This window comes from Emydura macquarii, unplaced genomic scaffold (assembly GCF_026122565.2).
Source record: "Emydura macquarii macquarii isolate MOO-44397 ecotype Brisbane River unplaced genomic scaffold, CSIRO-AGI_Emac_v2 contig_2795, whole genome shotgun sequence".
NCBI lineage: Eukaryota > Metazoa > Chordata > Testudines > Chelidae > Emydura > Emydura macquarii.
The window spans coordinates 4,023,268-4,047,687 of NW_027132932.1; the positions used below are offsets into that span (position 1 = coordinate 4,023,268).

Sequence of the window (24,420 nt, forward strand, 5' to 3'; positions counted from 1 at the left end):
TTCCTGGAGCCTATTGTGCGTAGCGGCAGCACACGTATAGCACACCCACCAAAAACTGATCTGAAACGCCTACATTCCCACTGTGCTGCATAAAAGGAGTGTCTTTTTTTCCTTCAAGGAATTGAATGTAACTCCCTCCACAGAGGAAGAAATCCCCTGCAGAACAGGTGGACATAAAATGTTCCTTATCCTCAAAGGTCCTTGTTAATTTCATGACTAAGTCAGAACCTTGTTTATAGCAGTGAATGCTACAGTGAAGGGTTTCCACTATTACAGTACGTAGCACATACAGAGCAACTTTCGTCCAAGGATCTCAAAACACTTTACAAGCATTACTTAATCAAGCCAATGAAGTATTATTACATCAATCTCACAGAGGAGAAAGCAAAGGAGAAAAGTTAAATGACTCGCCAAAAGAAACATGAGTCGGTAGCTCGGCTGGGAAAAGAACCCAGGACTCCTGACTCCTAGCCCACTGCTCATAGACTTTAAGGTCACAAGGGACCATCGTGATCATCTAGTCTGACCTCCTGCACAATGAAGGCCACAGAACATCCCTCTATAAAGAGGGTTCTCTTATTGAAGTTGCCTTATTCTTATTAAAAGGTTGGCTGAGAGAGGGCTTTCTTGATCACAGCAAATCGTAAGTTTTTAATCTTACAATTGACTGTGATACAGAGAGATCAATTAAATGGAAGTATGTGGTGGTGTCTCCATCGTTTTAAGTCTTTGGTCTGTATTATACATGAGATCTAATCCTGTTGCCTGAGAATGGAATCACTCCAAGTCAGAAAAGAAATAAAGTGATACCGGGGGCATTTCCACAAGGAGGCAAAGGAATTTGAAAGAGGAAGGAGTAACTGGGACCCCAATGAGCAATTTGCATGTATCCTGCTCTCCATAAGTTCTATAAATTATGGAAAAATTGTGTGCGTACCTGAAAGCTGCCCCCAGACACCTATAATTTGCATGACCTGCATTTACACACCAATCACCTCAAATCTAACTAGCATTGGCAGCCTAGCATGGGTCATATTTTTACATGGATGAACTGTTCTTTAACAATTTCCCCCAGTGCATTAGCAACACATGCAGGCTTTTCTTCACTAGCAGCTATTTCTCCTCAGACATGCGCAGTTCATGGGGCTATTTGCAAAGAAAATCTCACCCTCCCCTAATACCAGAGTCCCTAAAAAGCCCTGTTACCATTTCACAAGGCAGGGATGGAACATGGATTTTTGCTCCTTCCTGTGCTCTGCTCTTTTATTTGAGGAGCTATCCCCTTCAAAACAACCCTTTCTCCCCTTTCTCCCTGCATCCACTCCATTTTTGTCTTCCTTCCTTCCTTGTCATTAGCCTGTGATATCCTGTTCTATTAGTCATGAAAAATTACTTACATACCATAGCAGAATCATAAGACTGTAACTAGCCACTGATACATACAATTCCCATTGACTGCAATGAGAGTTCCATGCTTGGTACAATGACAGATAGGCCCATGGGAATTAGAGATGGGAAAAGCTATTGAATTCTTCCCTTGCTCAGAGAAGGACGGGTCCTAATAATTAGGTTTTCCACCTTAGACTCATAGACTTTAAGGCCAGAAGGGACCATCATGATCATCTAGTCTGACCTCCTGCACAATGCAGGCCACAGGACCTCACTCAGCCACTCCTGTAATAAACCTCTAACTTCTGGCTGAGTTACTGAAATCTCAAATCATGATTTTAAGATTTTACATTACAGAGAGGAGTGTGGGCTGGAAATGGCTCATGAGAGGGACACAGTGAAATCTTCCCTACATATCCTGTATCGTTTCCCAGCAGGACCCCACAATTCAGCACTTTTCAAACCTCTTGTCCCTAGCACTCCCACGAGATCTAGTCATGTTTTCTTGCCACAAATTCCCACAGTCCCTTGAGGCCGCAAAAGATTGAGAGTCTGGGGTTATGGCAAGAACTCACAAGTGGATTTGGGGTGCCAGGGAGGAAAGGGCAGGAGAACTGCTTCCCTAGAATATGTATGACAGAGACATTAAGGGAGAGTGAGTTTGGGTTTATAGCCCCTAAAAGCATGAGAGAGAAAACTAGTGACAACAGCACCATTCGGAATAACTTCTCTGCTTTGTGCAATTCTAGTGAGAAAGGGGATTATTGTACAGCATGCTGTGCTGCATGGACCAAAATCTGCACTGACTTACACCATCATACTCCACTGATTTCAAATAGGTTGCACAAGATGTAAGGCAGTGCAGTGTTTGGCCCAGGAGCTTTCTTTAATGCTACATATTACTGTGCCTTCAGGAACTGAACAAAGCCACCAGCCTACCTAACACATTCTGACGGTGTGTTTGTTGGCACCACTTGTGCTTCTTTGAAGGTGATTCATTTGCTGAAAACCATTACCCAGCTGATAAGTTTAGTGTGTTCATCTGTCCATGGCTATACAGCAGTTATAGTCCAATAAATATCAGATGCAATTAGACTGATTGATCATTTCAGATCAGTAAATTGCGGCTTTGTTTTAAGATAAGGGTCTAATAAGTGCTTTTACTGAACCTAGCGCATTTTGTGGCAGTGGTGACACTCCATTCATACTCAGGGTCATAAAACTGAAGGCCCTTTCACATTAATTTTATGACAAAGTGAATCTTAATCTTTAGGATCTCAGGAGAGTGTAACAGGTGCTCAGCATAGATTGCACTGTGATACATAAGCAGCTTCCATCTGTTACATAGTGAAGCTCTAAGATATTGGTTCCGAATGTGCTTCAGTTTAGAAATTTGCTTACTCCTTAGTTTCCCATTTTACTTTTCAGTACTTCTAATCTTTGTTTTAACCACAACCCATACTCAGTGGGGACCCCATCTTTGAAAGAAATCTTTCCTGAAGCCCTTCTTCTGGCCCTCAAACAATGCCCCCACCCTCTCCACGCTTATCAGAAGCAAGCTCCCGACACCAACTCAAAGCGGAACCACACCCTGCCAGAACAACAGATGCAAAACCTGAAGACGTATCTCCACTGTTACGATGATCAACAACCCCCAACACCACACTTTTCAAGATCTGTGTATCCTACACATGCGAATCACAACATGCGGTGTACCTCATCCAATGCACTGAATGCCACAACAACAACTATGTGGGTGAAACCAGACAATCACTACACTCTCAAATGAACTCACAGGAAAACGATGAATGACAAAAACACCACATCACCTCTGGGTGAACACTTTCCACAAAGCAATCACTTTATATCTGACCTATCAGTTCTCTTCCTCAAAGGAAACCTGCACAACACCTTCAAATGACAAGCCTGGGAGTTAAATTCATAACTTTGCTAGACTCTAAAAATCATGGACTGAACAAAGTCACTGAATTTATGACTTAATACAATCTATAACCTACTAACAATTCACCCCCCTCCCCCCGCAGTTGCTTCCCTCCCTTCCTTTCCTCCTATGACTGGAGGGGTGTTAATGGGCCACTTCACCTTGAATGGTCCCTTGAAATGTGTGTTAACTGCTTACACTAAACAATCTGTTCCACCTTGTATTTAGCTGTAACTTTCTGAGTAAGTTTTCCAGACATGAAGACAAGCTCTGTGTCAGCTCAAAAGCTTTTCTCATCAACAGAAGTTGGTCCAGTGAAAGGTATTACCTCATCGATGGGGTTTCTCTAGGGGCTGATCTACACTAGAGTTGCTTTTGTCAAAAAAGCAGTGGAGATGTGCAGACTGAAATGCTCCTCTGACCAATGTAATTCCCCTTCTATGCTGACATAAAACCACCTCAATGCGAGGTGTAGGACTTATGTTAGCTTAGGCCTGGTCTACACTAGAGAGTTTTGTCGACAAAAGACAGCTTTTGTCAACAGAACAGTGCTGCTGCACACGCTATAGTCACCCACCCCGCCAACAAAACTGCCTTGGTTTTTTCGACCACCTCGACATGAGGCGTAGGGCTTTTGTCGGCAGAGCCAGGGTGACGCAGTGTCAGTGTAGACACTGCTTCCCCTTAAAGCAGGGGAGGAGCTGTCATTCTTGTCAATTTCACCTCTCAGTTAGACAAGACATTGACAAGAAAGCTGGATGGGCTCCTGGCTGGGAGCAGGGCGAGAAGCCCTGGCTGCTGCAAGCTCCGGGGGCAGCTGGTTCCCGGCTCCCAGCTGCAAGACAGGACTGGGAAGTCACGGGCGGCTGGAGCCCAGGTGCCGGCTGTGAGCTGGGATCGAGCGGGACGTGGCGGCGGGTGGCTGCTGTCCATTGCAAGCTGGGATGCGGGCGACTGGAACCCGGGTCCCAGCTGCAAGCCAGGACCAGGGCGGCTCCCACCCAGCTCCCAGCTGTGATCTGGGACTAGGTGGGAGTGGAGGCAGGTGGCTGCAGCCGCGCTCCTGGCTGGAACCAGGGAGGGGGGCAGTCCACAGGGAGGCCTGGACAGAAATGGGTCTCAGCTCCCCCCACACTGTCCCTTTTACGTTGGTGGAAGTGTTCCTGGTGAGGATGCATTCCACTGACCCAAGAGCAGCGTGTGGACGTCAGCGTGGCTGGAAGTCGACACAACATGTCGACAAATTTTTCTAGTGTAGACAAGGCCTTAGTTAGGGCGATGCAATGTCAATGTGAAGGCTGTGTCACTTACATCGGCTGTGGGGCTGTCATTCTTGTCAATTAAGAAAGCCCCCCTGAGATCTGAGCAGCTGGTCTCCACTCTCAGCTGGGAGTGGGGTGAGAAGTCCAGGTGCTTCTCCACCCGCTCCCTGCCAGAGCCAGGGCAGCCTTGTCAATTTCACAGCTGAGCCATGAACTTGACAAGGCCGCCCAGCTCCTGGCAGGGAGTGGGTGGGGTGAGAGGGAAAGAAGCCGGGGCAGTTGGACCCCACTCCTCAGGGGCGAAAAGCCTTAGGCAGCTTCCTCCTGGGAACAGGGAGGGGGAAAGCCCCGGGGTGGCTTCACCTGGCTCCTGGTGGGGTATGAGGAGGGGAGAAGCCAGAGGCTGGCTCCCAGCGGAGAATGGGGGGGAGCAGCCCACCAGGAGCCCGAAGGGCTCTCAACTTCCCCCACTGCCCCTCTTAGGTTGGTGGAAGTGCTCCTGGTGAGGAGACACAGCACCGACACAAAGAGGCTAGTGTGGACATCAGCCACTGCAGTAATTACTTCGGTGGCTGTAAGTCAACCTATGTTAGGTCGACTTATTTTTCTAGCATAGACAAGTCCTAGTTCTCTAGCTCCAGAGCTGTCATAAAATGCAAAAACCACAACCTAACAATCACCGCTATTTCAGTGCATAAGGCAGAGAAGTAAAAAAGACACAAAGAGAAGGAAACAAGAACATGAACATGATGATCAGGCTTTTAAGTAATTAAGAGGAAGTTCTGTAAGTACATGGTTTGATTTAACATGTTACTAAGTATTAGTTTATTGCTACAGTTGAAACTTCTTAATTGGCACAGAATTAAGAGGGCACTAAAAAGTGCCAATTAGGCGACTCAATGAACAAATGCTCATAAGGATTGCTTCAAAAATAGCCATGTATAGTAAGTTGCATTTCACCCATTGTATATTGGAATTGTAATGAACTAGCAAGTGCTTATGTCCTCTACTGCCTTCTGCTGGATAGAATCAGAGCACCTGAACTCTGTGTCATAGACTCAGACTTTCCTTTAGCCCAGGTGATAAGGCCAGTGCTTCGAAGCAGGGGGTTCCAAATTCCAGCTCTGCTGACACCAGCAAGCTGTGAGCTCTGATAACTGTGAAATGACCACGAATTAGTTACGCTGTCTTAGGTTTATATAGCACCCCCTCCCCCTTTAACCTTTTATCCAGAAGGGTTCCAAAGTTCACAGCAGCTTGTATGTGTGTGCTGGGGTCCGAGAAACAGCAGCCCCTTCCTTTTCAGCGAAAGGAGGTCTTCCATGTGCCCTTAGCATTATAAAGCCTGTGGCACAGAACTGTGCAGATCCAATTCCATCCAGGACAGGACAGTGGTAGCATTTTGTCTTATCTGGATGTTGTGCTGTGCTGGAATAGGTGTTGTGCCTTTCATGTTTCTCCCCAAACACCTAATCCAATTTCCATTGAAGTCAATAGCAGTCTAGACCCAAAGACACAGAAAAATGAATAGAGGTTACTCTAATATAGATGTGTTTTCATACTCCAGTGAGTAATTTTACTACCCCCTCATTGCTCCAGGTCCTCATTTCCACTGTAATTTACACTGACAATCTATTTAAACACTGCAGATATTTGAAATCAACAAGTTTTTCTAGGAGATTTCATCTTGAATGACAGCTGTGATTAAGTTTTATTAGATTTCCTTCTCCTGTCTAATTTGACTCTCTCATGCCTGAAATAGAGCAATCAATTTGTCAGCCATAGCATAACATTATACATTGTTTACCCAGAAATCTCCATGGCCTGGAAAAAAGACCTCAAATGTAGGCTGGATATTGAAGGGTCTGAATATGTTAAATTTGAAGCCAGGCTACTACACAGAACAGCTGTACCATGACCTGCTGGAAAGCCCGTCAGCCTGAGTGCTGAGAGATATTTGGTTACATGCTGATTTAAAAGACAGAGGGGAAAGAAGGAATTATTGATACTGAGAGTTGTTACACAACTGACTTATAATATCGGTACTCCATTGCCAAATAAGATCAGAAACAGACACTGCAGACATTTGATCTTTGGTTCGGGGAGTAGAGAAACTTGGGAGCCATTCTTGTAATCTGTGTCTGTTACACTATTTAATAAATAGAACATTTTATTGTAATTAAGAGATGGGCTATCCAGAGCCTCAAATATGAACTTCAAGGGTGATTCTGATGAAATCTCGGGCTGATTCAGATACAAATCCGTGCATGTGCATTCATCTTTTAGGTCAAGATCCAAAACTAGAAATTGCCTATTTTCCACTGGCAGCCAGTTCCAGTGTGGCCTAGGAGGGCAGAATTCTCTGAAGAATATCCAATATTCATCAATAGTTGGTATCTAAAAAGTAGCAAGAGAAAAACTCCAAAAGGTTTGGGGGCTCAGATAAGCACAATTCAGATAACCACATTTCAGACTCTCATCCAAAGTTTCTCTGAACTTCTTGGGGTTTTATATCTGATCATGAGCTTACAAGATTTCGTAGCCTTCCAGTGGGACCAGAGAGACCATGAGAACAGACTTCCTTGAGGTATGCACTTCTAGACCCAGATAGAACCAAGAAATATATAGCTAAATAAAAAGTGGAAAGAAATGTACTTCATCTTTTTCAGACCTCACAAGAAAGTTTGTTCCGAGTTCTGGGAGAAGCTTCGAGTGGTGAGTACTAAAATGAACGTGTTCCAAACTGATTCGCCCATCCCTGGTGAAAAATCACCAGGTGCAGCTGGTGTGTGTCAGATTTTAAAAGGAAATGCTGGCATAAAACCAGACAAAGAATACATATCTTTGGACCCATGTAGCTAAGATAAAGCTGTCAGTGATATTTCCATCAACCCCTACCAAGGTCAGATTATGAGGTTACTACAGCATCACAGGGAGAAATGTTGAAAGAACATAACAATTACATCAGAGCAAGCTAAAAAGGTTGTGAGGACCAAAGGACACTTTCAACAGCAACACAAACACAAGAACCAGCAGAAAAAGCCCCATTCTGATCTCACACGAGTTTTACTGTGGTGTGTATTGACTTCAGAAGAGTGATTCCGGATTTAAACTGGAGTAAACAGGCCCAAAGTTAGGCAAAACAGAATCAAGGTGTGAATGTTTAGAGTCAAATGCTGATGTCTGATGTCAGTGGAGTTACTCTGGATTTACACTGGTGAAAATAAAGGCAGACATTGGCCCAAAGTTTGCAAAGTAAAAAAGTCAAAAATAGCACTGGGGTCAGAGTTGGGGAGAATAATGAGGGGAAAGGAGGAGAAAAAGGAGCAGCGAGTAGGACTGGCAGAAATCTGAAGAAGAGGATAATTCCTGGATTGATTTTCAGAGACTGGGGTTTAAAAGAACACAGGTTTAGAATGTGTCCTATACACTATCCCTTTCCAGCTCTACTCACTTTAAACAGACCCGATGCCAGCAATCCCTTGTGAGAAAAGAGTTATGCTGCCACATACCTCATCAGCCTGCAGTGTGGCCCTGGACCAGAGGAAATGGTGAAGGTGACGTGAGGAGGTCCTGAAGACTGAGAGATTGATCGGTCTGAACTCACAGTGGAGATACTTCTTACAGGCGTGAAATAGGGAGCAGTGGAATCACTGCCATAAATCCTGCCCCCAATTACACTGGTGCAACGCCACAGGGCCCAGTGTAAACGTGAGCAACTCTGGCCCAGTGGGTCCTGCAGGGTCATACAGGGAAAGGAGGATGTGGTGGTGTGGACAAAAGCAAGAAGAATACAGAAGTCTGCTTGAGATCCTTCCTCCAAGCTAATTAGAGCAACAGTAAAATTTCAGCAGGATAAGCTGGGGGGAAAAATCCAAACAATTGTAATAGCTTTTTAAGAGTCATATTTAAGAAAAGGCTAGTGGCATGGACTAAACGGCAGTGGAGATTGCTAATGGGATCAAGAGCCTTTCACCATTCAGTCCCTGTCTCAAATCCAGATCAGGTCAGAACTGACCTCTGATGACTGGCCTGTAGCTTGTGTTATATGGAATGAGCTTGGTAGTCTCAATCCAGTTCCTAGTCCACCAGAAACATCGCCACAACTGGCAACTAGAACTGAGCAGAAATTAGGTTCTTCCCCATTTCCATGGAAAATGTAGACAAAAATTAAGTGGTTTAAATTTTAATTTGTGTCAAAAATCTAAATTACAAAAACCAAAACCTTAAAGATTTCTTTTAAAATAAAAATAAATAACCATCCAGCCATTGTGGAAAGCAGACACTCTTTCAGTGAACATCTTCATTTAGTCAAAAACCCATTTTTCCCTTTGGAAAAATTTTCAACAGAAAATTTTGAATCAGTCCTACTGGCAACCTTGTCCAAGAACCGAATAGCTCAATGAGAACTGAATTATCCTCACACTCCTAGATATGTTCTCTGAGGGCTGGGGTTGTAGGGAAGCATAGGGAAACACACTGCTGCCTGTGCCATAGCTGGTCAAATTGTACCACTCCTGGAGGTCCCAGTCTTGCAACTTTCACAGACCCTGGATTCACACAGCTTTAATAAACAAGAAGAACATAGGCCCTGTAAATTATCTCTGCAGTAACTACTGGTAGGATCCCCTGGGTAAGAGAGGCTGTTGGAAGGCAGCACTGAAAGCTGCTTCCTTTTTCTTGTGCAACAGTCTCAGAATTTCAGGGTTTCTGCACCAAAAAGAATGCACCAAATGATTGAAGTGAATAGGTTAAAGAACGCGGATTGCCGGGTTCCCACTTGGAGGAACAGCTCCTTGTCGTGTTTAGCTGGCAGCAGGAGTGTAAACAGTGCTGAATTATTCATTCAGTCAAGGGAACCGGGAATACAGATGGTGCTAATTTAAACTAATGATAGGCAAAATACAAAACACCGGGGATGACAAATGTTTGAAAATATTTCTACTGAGAGCGCGAGAGGGAGAGGGACACCTCACAATCCTTTCTGGATAGCACTCTGCAGTGGATGTTTATTTAATCAACACATTCCCCTGCTCACAGCCTCCCTCAACCCCATATCATGTCCTCCTTCAACAGCTGCAACAGTGGCAGATAGAGGAACACTGGAGACTCACACCTGCCACTTGTTGATCGTCTTGTAAGCGGTGCAGAAGCCAAGAGGATGGCTGGTATATCCTCGGGAGAATTAATATGTCATTTCAGGATCATGCTTCCTCTCCACAGGCCTGGGGACAGAGGGCAGGAGGTGAAAGGGGGCGGGTGGGCGCTCTTTAGGCAGGTCAGAACCAATGGCTCTGCTGTATCAGTTTAATTTACTATAGCTACTGAAGTTCCACAACTGAGCAGGCCTTATGGCCGTTGGTATCTTAGCAACGTATCTCGAGAGCTTCTCTTAGTGAACTAGTTGTCTCCCTCTGTGCCCTCAATGAACCACTCAGGACTCAGTCGTGCCACCTAGGCAGTATCCTGCACTGGGGTGGTGCAGACTCTTCCTGGGAATCACGCCTACTTCTATACTGCAGTAGGTAGCTGCATGGTCTCCCCGGCTGCGACCTCACCTCCTCCCCCACCCCCAGTGGTGACCTCCAAACGCAGGCCATCCCAAGATGTGAGCAGTCCCTGGGCTTGCGGGAACACACACTGCAATAGCCTCTGGCTGCAGGACTGAGGCATGAAGTGGCGCTGATGGTTCCAGGACCTACCCCTCCTCTTGCACACCTCTGGAGAAAACAGGCACGATACACCTCAGCCTCTCCATTTGTAAAGTGAGGGGAACACTTAACACATCCCTGAGATGTGGGGATGAGAAATTAAACTAGATTGTGAACTGCTTGGGGCTGGGACCTTCTCTTCCAATGTGTTTGTGCTGTGCCCATCACACTCTTGATCAGGGCTTCTGAGCACTAATGGAATATAACTACTAGCAATTTGTGAGGACGGATGAACATTTTGAAGATAAAAAGCTTGCTCCAAGTCTCATTTTATGTACAAACATTCCACATACCACCTTAACAAAAATAGCAGCTCAGCAATATGAAGTGCACTGAGCCTGATTCTCCTCTAACACCCATTTTACACTAATGTAACTCTGACTTCAAGAGTTAGTTCAGATTTACACCCAAGTAAAGAAGAAGAGAATCAGGACCATTATCTTTATATTGGCACATAGATACAGGACTAATGGACACACTAGATATTCCTTTTCAAACTCAGCTTGGGATAAGGTCTGGTGCTGTTTTTTTGTTTGGATTGCTGGGTGGGTTTTTGGTTGGTAGCAATTTAGGTGTAGAACCAGATGTCAATGTAATGAGAGTCATTCTTATGATGTTAAGGCTTTTTCTATAGTATGGTTACCATCTTTGGTATTTGAACAAAATAAACAAACACACAGAGGTTGACCAGAAACAAATGGGTCTTTTAAAGGTAAAAATGCAAGTTAGGAATAAGATAGATTAATACTTGTGTAGAAAGTTCACGTATGCAATAATGATACAATTACATGTTTAAAAAGTTCACCACTGTGTAACCTAGCTGCCCTCTCCTGATTTCAGAGCTCTTGTGTGGGGATTAGGACCCCCTGGGAGATGTTTACATTATCCCTAATTTTGTCCTGTTTAGCTCAACCATATACATTGCTGTCCTATGTTTCCATAGGATTGAACTGTTCTTTTTGTAACTTGGCTTTGTTTTCTTTTAACAAGACAAATTTTGTATTGTGTAATCACTTTTTGGATTTCTGTGTAAATCTGTATTTTGATGTGGTAGGCTGATTGGGTCTGTGCAAGTCCATTAAAAGGAAAAAAGTTCCACCACTCAATATTGTCAAAGCAATACCCCAGATTCACAATCAAATCTGATCCTACAGAGATTTTTTTTTAAATAGCACCACTGTAATATTAACTTGGTTCCAAACACTACCATGACCCAGTGAAAGTGAATTACTCTGCCGGGAGGGGATTTCATTGACCTGTTATGACACCCGCACCCCATGTAAACCCTTACAGTGTGATTGTGTATCATCCATGTTCACCGTTATCGTGAAACTGTGTATTGTTTAATGAAGAGTGTGTCGTGTAAGGTGTTTTTGTAATGCTCATGACATACTGGACATTATAGGTATAGTAGTATGTTTCTTGCAATGTCATATATATGGTTATGAAGCTCTGCTATGTAATGTACTCAGACATGTGTCTCACGTGTTTTAAAGCAGGTCTAGGCGAACACTAAAAGTAGCAGGTAGTTCATGCCTCACTAAGGCATGCATAAAACAACCCAGCTCTTCCAGGAACAATGGACTGGCATAAGCATCTGGTGAGGGGATGCTCATGTGACTCAGGACATGGAGGGGTCCAGGAAGGGACACTGATCATCACCTGATCCTGAAGGGGGTGGGGAACAGAGGAACATGTTAAAAGGGGAGACATTTTGCCTGCTAGAGCTCTCTCTTGCAATCCATCTACAAGATAACATCAAGCAATTGAAAGACTGTCCATGGGGAGGGGAAGGGGGGGGGGGGGAAAGCTGGCTGACTCCTTCAGCCAGCCTGTGGTGAGCGTTATCTGAGACTGTAAAGTTACTGGAGTGTTAAGCTTACTTTAGAATGTGATTTGCCTTTTATTTCATCCTGATCAAATTTGATTTATATTCCTCTGGCTTATAATCACTTAAGATCTTTCTATACTTAATAAACTTAATCATTTGTTTTATCTAAAGCAGTGCATGTGGTTTGGGTGTGTGTAGAGACTTCATTTAAAGTGGCAGAGCTGGTGTATATCAATTTCTTTGATAAATTGATGAACTATGAGCTTGCAGAGTCCAGTGGGCAACACTGAACTCTGTAAAATGGCAGTTCCTATGGTTGCATCTGGGACTGGGGGTGTTTGCTGAGTCATTCTATTGCATAATCCCATGAGTGGCTGACCAGAAGCACTCACTCACTAAATTAAGGACTGCTTCCTTGTAGGAGGCTATGCGTGGGCTGAGCCAGGAGTGGGGGGTTCACACAGTGGGGGCAAGTGCAAGACAGGCCCCAGGAGTGAGGGATTGGGGTGACGCAGCAATACACCAGTCCAGATTGCAGAGGGGAATGTCACACCTATTTCTTCTAAGTCAGAAGCCACTTTTCAATGGACAAACTCTAGGGCCATTAGATCTCACTAAGGAGCAAATCAGCAGGAACGTAGAGCTAAAGAAACACAAGCTACCCTGAGTTATATCCATGTCACCTACACAAGCAAATCACTAGAGGGTGATAACACCCCCAATACTAAGGGAAATTCTTCTGATCTTCTAACTAGAAGAAGAAGAAGAAAAAAAGCACAGCTAATTACAATTTGCATGAAACTTTGCATTCACATAGATCTAGGCAGGAACCTGAAAGCAGTGATCATAATTATAGGTATGGAAGAGATTCCATAGCAGAGATTATAAAAACTAGGACTATTTAGTTTGGAAAGGAGACAAGTAAGGGGAGAAATGGTAAAGGCACATTGTAGAAGAATTAGTAACAGGTATAGAGAAGGCCAGTTTCATGCTCCTACTTATGAGAGACGGTAACACAAGAACAAGAGGGCATGTGATAAGGGTAAAATTTACACCTGATGTAACCAAAATTGCTGTGCAACAACTTTTTTTTTTTTTTTTTTTTAAATATAAGGTATAATTAACCTTTGGAACTCACCACCACCAGATGTTAGTGATGCAAATAGCTCTGTAAGCTTACAGGAAGGAAGAGACATTTATAGCCAAGATTTTCAAAAGTGACTAATGATTTTGTATGTTTCCATTTTTCTCATTGCTCAACTAGAGATGTCCTAAAGAGGCCTGATTTTCAGAAGTGGGTGCAAGCACTGTCTGAAAACCATGTCAGCTTGAAAGCCATTCGAGACAGGATACTGGACAAGATGGACCGCAGCTCTTTCTGCTCTGCAATGGCAATTATTATGCTCTTACATACCCCATGCTTACAGCTGAATAAGCGATAAAACACACATTAAGAGACCCTCACCTACACAAATCACCTGGCTTTCAGAGGTGCTGACCATCTGCACTTCCTGTTGAAGTCAGGACACTTATTTAGGTGCCCAAATATGGGTTTCACGCTTTGAATCACCAGTAGAAAACCCTTTGTGACTGAAACTCTGCATAGCCAGAGCTGAAATGATGGGGTCACATGAATAACAATTCAGTCCTGTCCATCTCCACTGATCACTTCACCTAGGGGGTGTCAGGATCCTGAACGAAGGAAAGCAAGACCAGTGGCAGGTGTTTGGGAGCCAGGAATTGAAGCCAAGGATCAGAGCCAGTGTCAGGGCCAAGTATCGAGCTGGAATCAGAGTTAGAAGCCAAGCTGAGGGCCAGAGACAGAGTCAGGACAAGGGTCAACACCAGGATCAGTCTTGGGTTTCCACGGGTCAGTTGTGAGTCGGAGTCCAAGTCAGAGCTGAGGTCAATACCGAGAGTTCAGAAACAGAGAAGCAGAACAGTCGTGCAGCTGGCTAGGGATCCTCATTGTTGCTTGCACACTTCCTGGTACGTCCCACGGACTTGGGATCAAGAAGCCAATCAAGGATCCCTAAGACCTCTGTAAGTCAGATCACTTGAGGCAGAACTTCCCAGGGTGTACAACCTCTACCGATTGTGAGTCACAGGGAGCAGGCCGGTCATAGCTGTTGCCAAGTGGGGATGTTGGTTACGTGGTAGCCCTGTGGGCCTACACTCAAGTTTCACTGATCCTTACATTGTGCCGGAAAATGTGGAATGTAATGGTGAGTCCACTGATGTGGACATCTGTCTATTAGGAAATGGAATTAAGACCATCAACTCATTTCAGTAAGTCACTGAACAGCTGTTACGTGGTAACAAGTGTCAGTCACAAAGGGTTTTCTACTGGTGATTCAAAGCATGAAAAGCCAAAAGCAGAACCCCAACCACTTGCACTAATGGAGTATCCCCAACAGCAAATAATGGGCATGGGAACACTTATGGCATTTCTCTTTTCAATCCTTCAGCCACTCAGAGCAAGATCATGACCAAAGCAGAAGTGATGTACAATGAGGTAATAGGAGCAGTAGGGCAAGGTTTAGAACAGAAAAGCCCAAAGCATCTATACTTCAGTACTGCTCTCCCTCCCACATTTTTGTTCTCTCCGTATTGTAATCCACATACAGCTCCCACTACCAAAATAAGCCACCAATGAGAAGATCACTAGCCACGATCTCATATGCTTAGACTGTGCGTGGGTTGGTGATAAATGAATGCCAGACCTGATATTTTGGTCAGCCATTTCCCAGTCTTCAAATGGATGTTAAGTACTATTCAGGTATCTATCAAATACAATTCCAGGATTGTCACTCTACAGCCTAGAATGTCTGTTGAGTCAGTGTGAAGTGATGGAAATAGCTACAAGCATGGTTGAGAGCCCCTTTTGTTCAGAATATCACCAAGTTGAATCATCACTGGGATTTGCGGTCTGTTATCATCCAATTTCTAAATTCTCAGACGTTTTAGCTATGAACTACACCCATATGATAGCAAGTCATGTATCTATGCCACGCCAAAAGCCATTGTGATATAGAGATAATTCAACCAATTACCACACTTACTCCACAGATAATTTGCATGCAGCAATTCCATTGGCTGTATGAGGGTGGCTGCACAGATGGTGGATTACTTGGCCCAGCTGCCACAGTTCTTCAAAATTACTCACACAACACCACAACCAACACACACAACTGCAAACATTCAATAACCCCAAACACAAAGAGCCCCTCACACATCCCTCATTCATCACCCACACATATCAACACAAGCCTCTCCCAGCACAACCCCCAGACACAAACCAACACAACCACCCACCCACACAAAACCAGCATACACAATAATCCCAAACACACACCCACATCCACCCTCACTCATACTTACTCTAAACCATTTACTTGCATGGCAAAGCCACGGGTCATCACTATTTGATTATGAATTTATGAGCCTCAGGACTAACATCACTGAACAAAACATCTGGAAACTGGAGAACAAGAAAAGACCTATCTAAGACACTTGTGACACGCATTACTACAGTATCTGAGCACCTCACAATCATTAACATTCATCCTCACAACGCACCTGTGAGGAAGGCAGGGCTGTTATCCCCCTTTTGCAGATGGGGAACAGAAGTGCAGAGAGACTTACCCAAGGTTTCTGTATCAGAGCTGGAATTTGAATCCAGGTCTCTGAAGTCTCAGGCTAGTGCCCTAACCACTGAACTCTTCCTCTCTATGGATTTGGTTCTCATAACATCTCTGTGAAGGAGGGCAATGCCATTCCCATTTTAGAGTGGGGAACTAAGGCACAAAGAGATGAATTGACTTACCCAATGTCCCACAGGGAGTCTGTGGCAGAGCTTGGAAATTAACCCTGGTCTCCTAAGTTCCAGTCCAGTTTCCAACCTGCAATGAGAATAAAATGTCTGAAGAGGTTTGCTCTTTCTAAAATTAGCCCCCTTGCATCACACACATCGCATTTTAGAAGAGACGGTAACACTGGCAGGACGTGAGGTGGATTCAAAGCGCCGCAGCATCCTGCTGAAAGCTTACAGCGTGCTGCTGTCCAGGCTCTGCTCAGGATGTGTTTTCCACAATACTGGCCCATTGGATAATATAGCGTAAAGCACGGCTTTTATCTGGAATCTCAATCTAAATATTGTTTCAGCTTGTGCAGGGGGGAAAATATTTAGGGAAGTTGACTAAGGCCACTTCTAATCTTCATTGCTAACCTCAGTGAGGGGAACACAGAGGGAGCCGTTTTCTCTGGCACCCGGGTTGTGCTGCTGGGCAAAAGTGCTTACTGCTGCTGGGCCATATGTTTGCAGTGAAGCTGAAATCACCCCTGAAAATCATGAGGCTCTGGGATAGTTCAGGTGTTGCAACCAGGAAGAGAAAGTGCAGAATGTTGTATGGATGACTGGGAAAGAACGCACAAACAGAAATCAGTGTTCTTTTATGTTTCCCCATCTGTTTGTTGTATCCGCCTGTCATCTCACCTCTATAGCTTTGTAGCTCTTCGGCTAGGGTGTGTCTTCATTATGTGAGCACACAGCGTCTGGCACAATAGGATCCTGATTCTTAAATGGGGGACCTGCAGGCACAACCTCAATACAAATAAACGACTTGACAAGACGGCAGGGCTGCTTTCTTTCTCCTGCTGGGCAGGAAAGCAAGCAGGTTTTGCATGCAGGTTGGACAAGAAAGTACGTCGTGATGTAACAAACATAAGCAGCAATCGATGATATTAATTCAGTGATCCCATCATCACCACAGCAGCGAGGCACCGCTTACGCAAATGAAAACGGTATCAGTTGCACCGAAAAGGAGCATATTCTCCACTCCTGAATGATTCGAGATCTTTGTTTTTAACCTTCATTCGCAGTTCATGTAGCTGATGCATCTGGATGCTGGCTTCACAGCAAAACCAAACAACCATGGCGATGTGCCCCATTCCAAGGCGTCCCCACATCAGAGAATGCATGCCACTGCTGGAGCAGCATTGCTGACCTGAGAATGAGAAAGTGAGGCTCTTGCCTGCACCACACTTTTTAAAAAGCAGATTAACCTTGATTGTCTTGGCTAACTCTCTGGAATTTCCTTCCTCGCCCTGGAGACAGAGCATTCTGTGGAGATGAAAATTAATGCTGACACAGCTTGAGTTTGTGGTGTGTTTTCAATTAGTATTTTTTTTTTTTTTAGAAAAAGGAAAGTGAAAATTCAGTGTGGCTTCTATGAATGAGCCTGTTTTAATTGTAAATCTATTTGCAGGATCAGTTGCCCGCAGAGTCTCTCCCCTCTTTACCTTTCCCAGTTATATGTAAAATGAAATGAGTAAAAAAAAAAAACCATGCATTTGGCAGGAGACCCCATTTCATTTTTGCTAAGTTTAAAAGAGGGGTTGGAAAGTCATCAAATCCCAAATGGTTTTTTGTTTGGTTTTGTTTTTCCATTTGGGTACTTAGCAGGAATGGAAAGAACGAATGGAAATGGCAAAATGTTAAGAACGTGTAAAAGGGCACCCGGCAATAATACAACATATAGAACCACGTGCATTCATCAATGCAGGAAGGTATACAATCTTCAGGAAACCCAGAACAGCTCAACCTATATTTAACACCTCTCCAGGAATTTGCATCAGTTTTTACCCTTCAAGAATAGAGCCTGGTCTATTAACCCCACCTGCACCCCCAGCTCACTCACACGTGCCTACATAGTGCACAGGAGAACAGAACAGGACACAAGCTACTGTATCAAAGCAACTCCAACCTAAACTAAAAATAAGGATCCATTGTTCCCCCCATCCGGTGGAAGAAAGCTCAATAGACCAGACCTGAAGTGGGATGTATGGGAGGGAAGGAGACTCTCTCTCTTCAACATGCTTCCCTGATCCTACAGAAAATTTTTTGCAAGTGCACCACCATCTCAAGGGGGCTTTGAGGGAAACCACTGGCACACACCAGATGTTCCTGTCAGACCTAATTCACCAGGTGGTCTACTTGTCCTTGGGGAGTCACTCTGATATCCAAGTCGTTTCTAGGGTCGCCAACCCTCCAGGATTGTCCTGAAGTTGCCAGGAATTAAAGATTAATCTTTAATTAAAGACTATGTCATGTGATGAAACCTCCAGGAATACATCCAACCAACATTAGCCACCTTAGTTATTTCTGATATGGCTGTGTCTAGAGGAGATCTTGAGAGGTGTTCTGGATGAAGAAATTACTGGGGGACAGCAACTGGAATGGGAGGATCCATTTTGCCAAATTAAGAACAAGAGCTGGACAAACGATGTGAACATTTTTCCCATAAACATTTGGTTCATTTAGTAAATGAACTCATTTTGCTCATACTCACATCCACTTTGCAATCCTTTGCTACTAAATATTAGAATGATCATATTTTACTCCCATAAATATCCATTAAGAGCAAATTTCAAAGTCACATATGTAGGGCCCTACCAAATTTACAGTCTATTTTGGTCAATTTCACTGTCATAGAATTTTAAAATTGTAAATTTCACAGGGGCAGATATTTAAATCTGAAATGTCACTGTGTGGGAACTATGGGGGTCCTGAGCCAAAAGAGGGGAGAGGGAGGGGGAGTTGCAAGGTTATTGTAGATGGGTTCAGGTATTGCCACCCTTACTTCTGCATGGCTGCACAGCTTCCTGCAGCTGAGGGAGGTTCCCGGAGGTGCGTCTGATCTTGCCCTGGGAGTGGCCCCTGCAGGGGAAGAGGGAGTTCCATCCCACCCCAGCCCAGCCAGGATGAGTAGCAGGGGCTCGATAGGAGCCCCCAGCCCTGCCTCTCCCGTACACTAGCCAGATTTCATTGGGGAGATGTAGCCTGTAGAACTAGCTCATCTTTATTATATTCACTGCTTTCCATTATACTCAGCAGTAATACAAGGAATCTACAAGCCTGTGTCCTGTCAGACATTAGCTTCAGCAAATTAGCATGAGGCTTGAGGCCTATGAACTTTTAACAGATAAATGGCTCAACGGGAAAGCCCAAGTACTGGGGAGCTGGAAATAGAGTGTTTGAGAAGAATTTCTAATCACAGGCACAGAATGCAACCCTAAGAGTGTCATGGCAATGAATCGACCTGCATAACAGGTACATGAGCTACATCCACAGACACCTAACCACAAGAGGGCCATAGCAACAAATTGATGTATATGATAAGTTGAGATCTCTGATATACTAACCTATAGGAGAAGAACATTCCAACAGCAGTAAAGTGAGAACAGGCAAATAAGGAAAAGGGGAAAATCCCCTACTGAATATGCATCAAACATAGCGGCGGCAGTGTATCATATTACAAGAGTTACATCCCAGGCTTGGGTCAGTAGGAGAAAGAGATGATGGCCAGAATGATGGCCAGTAGTGAAGAGGGGGAAAGTGGTGGCTAACATTTCAGGTTGTTCTACAAGGGATGGTGAGATTATATAGATGAGCAGATGTATATTCTCTAGTATCTAGCTATTTTACAGAGTTGGGGTGTATGTGACTGTGCTAAATGCATTAATAAACTATTTGTAATTATAGAAGAGTTCCTATAGTGTGGGTGTTGTAACTGGGCACATCGGGGTTCCCAACTATATAATAATTTGAATAATACTGGGCCTGCTCTTGGGACAAGAACTATCAACCCTCAAAATGACGACTGGGGATCCTTAAGTAACAAATATAAGCTATAGATCAAGCTACAGTGCTCAGAGTTTATGGTCTGTGATGCATTTTTGCCGGCCGTGAATTTGGTAGGGCCCTACACAGATGCAAGTGAAATTACTATCATCTTGGCTATCACCAAGGACTGAACCCAATACATCTGCAGCTCGGAGACTGAGCCTCTAGCAGTTTGAACTAAGGGTAGAACTACACTGTAAATGAAGGTGTGATCATAGTGCAGGCAGGCACACCTCTACTAGCTTTGATCTAGTTAGCGCAGGTCACAAAAGCCGTGAAGAACTGGTGACAGGGACTTCAGAGCAAGCGAGCAACCCGAGTACTTACCCAAGGTCCCTGGCAGACTGGTGGTGGGCAGCTAGCCTGCACTGAAGTCTGTGCTGCCACATCTTCACTACTGTTACCACCTGCGCTAGCTAGATTAAAGCTAGCATGGATATACCTATCCATGCTACAGTCATCTCAATTTGCAGTGTAGGTGTACTCAAGACCCCCTCTGTTGTCAGCGCAGACTCATTTTCTTAATCCATCTTTAATTCGACTCGTGGGGAAAATTCTACAGTCTGTGTATACTGTAGATTGAACTAAATGATCAGATTGGCCTTTTGTGGTAAGACAGTCAACAAATCCTCTGGACAAGACAGGGGTGGGTGTGTCACATAATAGAAGAGCTGGTCAAAAATGGAAGAAAAAGGTTTGGGGTTTTTTCCATTGAAAAATTTGAAATTTTTCAGCCAGCTCTATATAATGCAGGTTGAACAGTGAGTTACATGAATATCGGTGGAAATCAAGTTTTCAAATTTGTGCGTGCAAGAATTCACACTGGCTGTGCTTGTGTTTTTATCCACTCAAGGATCAGAAACACCATGTGATTTATCTAACCAGCCACAGCTCACCTGTAGAATATTTGTGATCAGTCCATTTGGCTTTGGCAAAACACGGGTTTCTCAACGACGTGGTTTATTTTATTGAAAAAATATTGCTTTCAGAGCGCAAGCGCCTGTTATTTAGTTTTCAAAACGGACTTTTAAAAATAGCTTAAAGTAAAAGATTTAGTGAGCAAGCCTGAAATATTTCTCAAAACTTAAAATTCTAGAGGTTGTGTGAAATCCAAATGTTTCTGAATTGCCCCATTTCTAGTCATATCTAAGAAACATATATGCCTCACTTACAGAATATCTGAGTGCCTTACAGTAATGTATTTATCCCCACAACACCTCTCTCTGGTAAGGAACTATTATTATCCCAGCTTTACAGGCAGAGAACCAAGGTACAGAGCACCCAGATCCTCAAAGATTTCAATGAGAGTTAGGTGCCTAAATAGCTTTGAAGATCTCGACTTAAGTGACTTGCCCAAGGTTACACAGCAAGTCTGTAGCAGAGCAGGTATCTGAACCCAAGTCTGCAAAATTTTAGGCTAGTGCCCAAGCCACTGGGCTAGCTTCTGTCTCCATTACAGGAAGTAGGAAGGCAAGATGTAACGGAGGCAGCTATAAAGAATTCTAGTGGGAGATGAGACTGATGTAGAAAAGGTGATTTTGTAGGCAAGCGTCTTGAGCCTAGACCTTTCTAAGAAAGATCAATGCCTGTTTAAAGAAGATTACTAAAGGCTATTTTAGAAGGTCTGGGGGCAAGATGGAGAGGATCTCGCCATCTTGGAACCAACCGTGCCATGTTTGAGAAAGATTGTAATGGGTTTCCTCTCTCTCATTAGCTGGGGTCGCAGCTGTGTGTATACATTTGAGTGGGGCAAGGGGAACGGAAAGAGAAAGAGGGTTTGGTGGTGATGCTGCCTGGAGCCTGGTCTATGGAGAGGCAACAAGCAAAGCTAAGTGAGGGCTGAGGCTGCATTAAAGAATCATGGGATTTTACAGTATTGTCAACTCTTGCAATTTGATGGTGAGTCTGGTGATGGTATTTGGTGGTTTCACTGAAAGCTCCAGCTCTTGGACTCAGGTGATTACACAAGAATCTCAGTTTTCATTTTTTTTAAATTGCAAGTTTCCAACCTTGTGGTTGCAGGCAACACTTGACAACGTGAATCCTAAAGGGTGAGAAAAACGCAAGGTAAAAAAAAGAGAACCCAACATTTTTTATTTTTAAAATCTCATGAATTTTAAGCAAACCTCATACTTTTGGGGGCCTGATTTGCAATTTTTGAAGGCTTGGGAGTTAGCGAAATTATTTTAAAACCCTATGGGGACTCACTCCCCTTCTTTTGGGTATCCCGGATGCTACCTTTTGGCAAACTGCAATCCCTTCATCATCAGCCAGGAGAAAGTGTGTGGCTCACTCTGCAGGGTGAACCTAGAGCGAGGCTAAAACCATGTTAAAATCTAGAACAGGTTTTGGAGCCTCTTCCTAAAAGAGCATCATGAGCAGCTCCAGAGTCTTTCTCCAAGTGCCCTGTTCACCATGACTGCTTATTCCTGAGGATTTGACTGATTTCTTTGCTGGTAACTCAGATATCTACTCACATATATATGCAATTGACTTGTTGCCAACCATCTACACCTGCTTTCTGTCTGCCTCTCTCCGATCTCTTCCTTTTTCTCTGATATATCAACTCTAGCTCGACATAGCGGCAGACAACCTCTTTATCGAACCATATCATCAGCTCTTCATTAGCAAATAGGAATAAATCTTCCCCTCAACCAAACCAGATACGTTTGATTTCTCCCTAAATTGCCTCAGAATCAGGCTATCCATCCAAACATTTGGTGTCTTGATCAGAAGGATCCAGTCATCCTGCCTTCATCTATCCTTAGTTTTTTCCCCTCTTTGCAATTCTTTGCTTGTATTGGGATTGGGACATGAGATTCATCAGGGTAGACAGAGATTGCATGGGAATCCTCTTTACTAACTGTGTATTACGTCAATCAAAAATAAAAGTCTTCAAAATTCCAAGATGAGATTACAATACCAAGCTCCATTTGTCTCTCTGGTGGACATCTTTGTTAAAACAGTAGTGTTTAGGTGGAGAAGAATTTTTTTTTAAATTCATTCCCCAGGTTTTTCTAAAAATTAATTTGCAAATAAAACCACTAAAAGTCTCTCTCCAATCAAAGAGATTGGCATGTCTGTCTCTTCTTCAAGTCCAATTTATCAAACCTTAAGACACAGGTGGACATCATGTAGAGACTGTTATGCTTTTTACACAGTGTTCTGAGCATTGAAAGCTAACAGACAATCTGATGATAATAGTTTCCTTTGTTGAGTAACAACGCAGAAAAAAATGCTAAGTGTATTTTTCATTTACAAGAGAGAAAAGGGTGGAAAGGGCATTGTTACGGATCACCTGTCACACACAGGAAAATGCAATAAAAGGGAGACGTGATAAACTTTTTGCTTGAAGTGGAACAAGATGTTTTAGCTGTAAGGAATTCCTTGACCTAATCTTATTTATTTCCAAGGTTCTAAGGGCGGCTCAGGTCTGGATCAACATCTTGATTATTCCTATGAGCAGCACTGCAGGAAGGTACTGTTAAAACAATACATTTTTAAATGGGAAAAAATATATCAAGAGGAGGACAGAGGAATTGGTAAAAAGATTTCCTGAAAAAGAACCTCACAGCTTGTGCCAGGGATATCAAGAGGTGGGACACAAAAATCAGTCTGGCAAGTCAAAGTTACATGTGCAGAAATCTTCAAAGTCAGTGCTACAGGTCAACAACAGAAAAGGCTTCACACACAGAGGGCAAAACTCCTAGGAAAAAGCATAGGGGAGAAAGGTGGCATCAGCAGGCCAAACCAGGCAGAATTAAATCAACAGGGAGGATGGAGCTGCTGGAGAAATCAGCTTTTGATCCTGCTTAAAGATCTTCCCCTTCAAAAAACCCATAACCAGAATGGCAGTCAAAATAACCGTCTCCCCCTCAGCTCCTCTGCCTGATCTCAGAATTAAAAACTTCTCTTTTAAGGGAAGCTTTGCTTGGGGAAGAGCCAAAGAAAATTCAGCATGGCCCATTTTATGCCACTGTATTTAACCTGGGAAGTGCTGAGATCTTACACTGTTGGCTGCTATTAAAAAACGCTACCATAGATACAATTACCCCTCCTCTAGCAGCTCAATGACTAACACTCTGCTGTGATATGACTCCAGTACCGACTTAACAGGAAGAGCATCATGTCTTGAATCACTAGCATTCCCTTGTTCTGCAGCATCCTGGGTTTTCCCTTGGACCTCACCCATGCAACTACTAATCAGACCCCGTGCTGCTTGTTCTATGGAATCCAAGGTCATACCGCTGACGATGCAAATAGCTGAAATGCATGAACTTAACATTCAGATCCAACGGGCGATAAATGTGCCATTTGCAAATGAGCTCTTTCTCCAGGTTCTCTCTCATTCGATCAAAAGAGCTTCCTTTCCACTCTTTATTAATTTGCCAACCTAAATCCTATGGTATCCGTTTAGGGAAAAACAAGCCCATTCACCTCATCCATCATTTTAAGGACTAGGATCACCCTGGATGCTTTACAGGTTAAGTCCAGCGGGCTTTGTAGGCGGCCTTTATAGTTGTTATTCTTTCTGCACAATTATTTGCCAGACCTCATCTTTCTGGGCACCTGATATATATTTTAAGTATTTAAATTTAAAT

The 24,420-nt window shown here is 43.7% G+C and overlaps 1 protein-coding gene across 15 annotated transcripts in view; it reads right to left on the reverse strand.

The window, feature by feature from the left end:
- The window catches only part of FGFRL1 (fibroblast growth factor receptor like 1), a 320,481-nt gene that overhangs the window by 257,228 nt on the left and 38,833 nt on the right, over positions 1–24,420 (reverse strand). For 6 of the 15 annotated variants that reach the window (XM_067567660.1, XM_067567658.1, XM_067567654.1 and 3 more), the window contains 2 exons: positions 16,631–21,863; positions 15,962–16,037 (listed from right to left, as the gene is read on the reverse strand). The exons of 1 other annotated variant lie outside the window; for it this stretch is intronic. The gene's annotated coding sequence lies outside the window, so the exon portion shown is untranslated. Of the gene's footprint in view, positions 1–5,815; positions 6,095–8,105; positions 8,197–15,961; positions 16,038–16,630; positions 21,864–24,420 lie in introns of those variants that run through there. 8 more of the 15 variants (XM_067567663.1, XM_067567662.1, XM_067567659.1 and 5 more) reach the window with 5 other exon arrangements.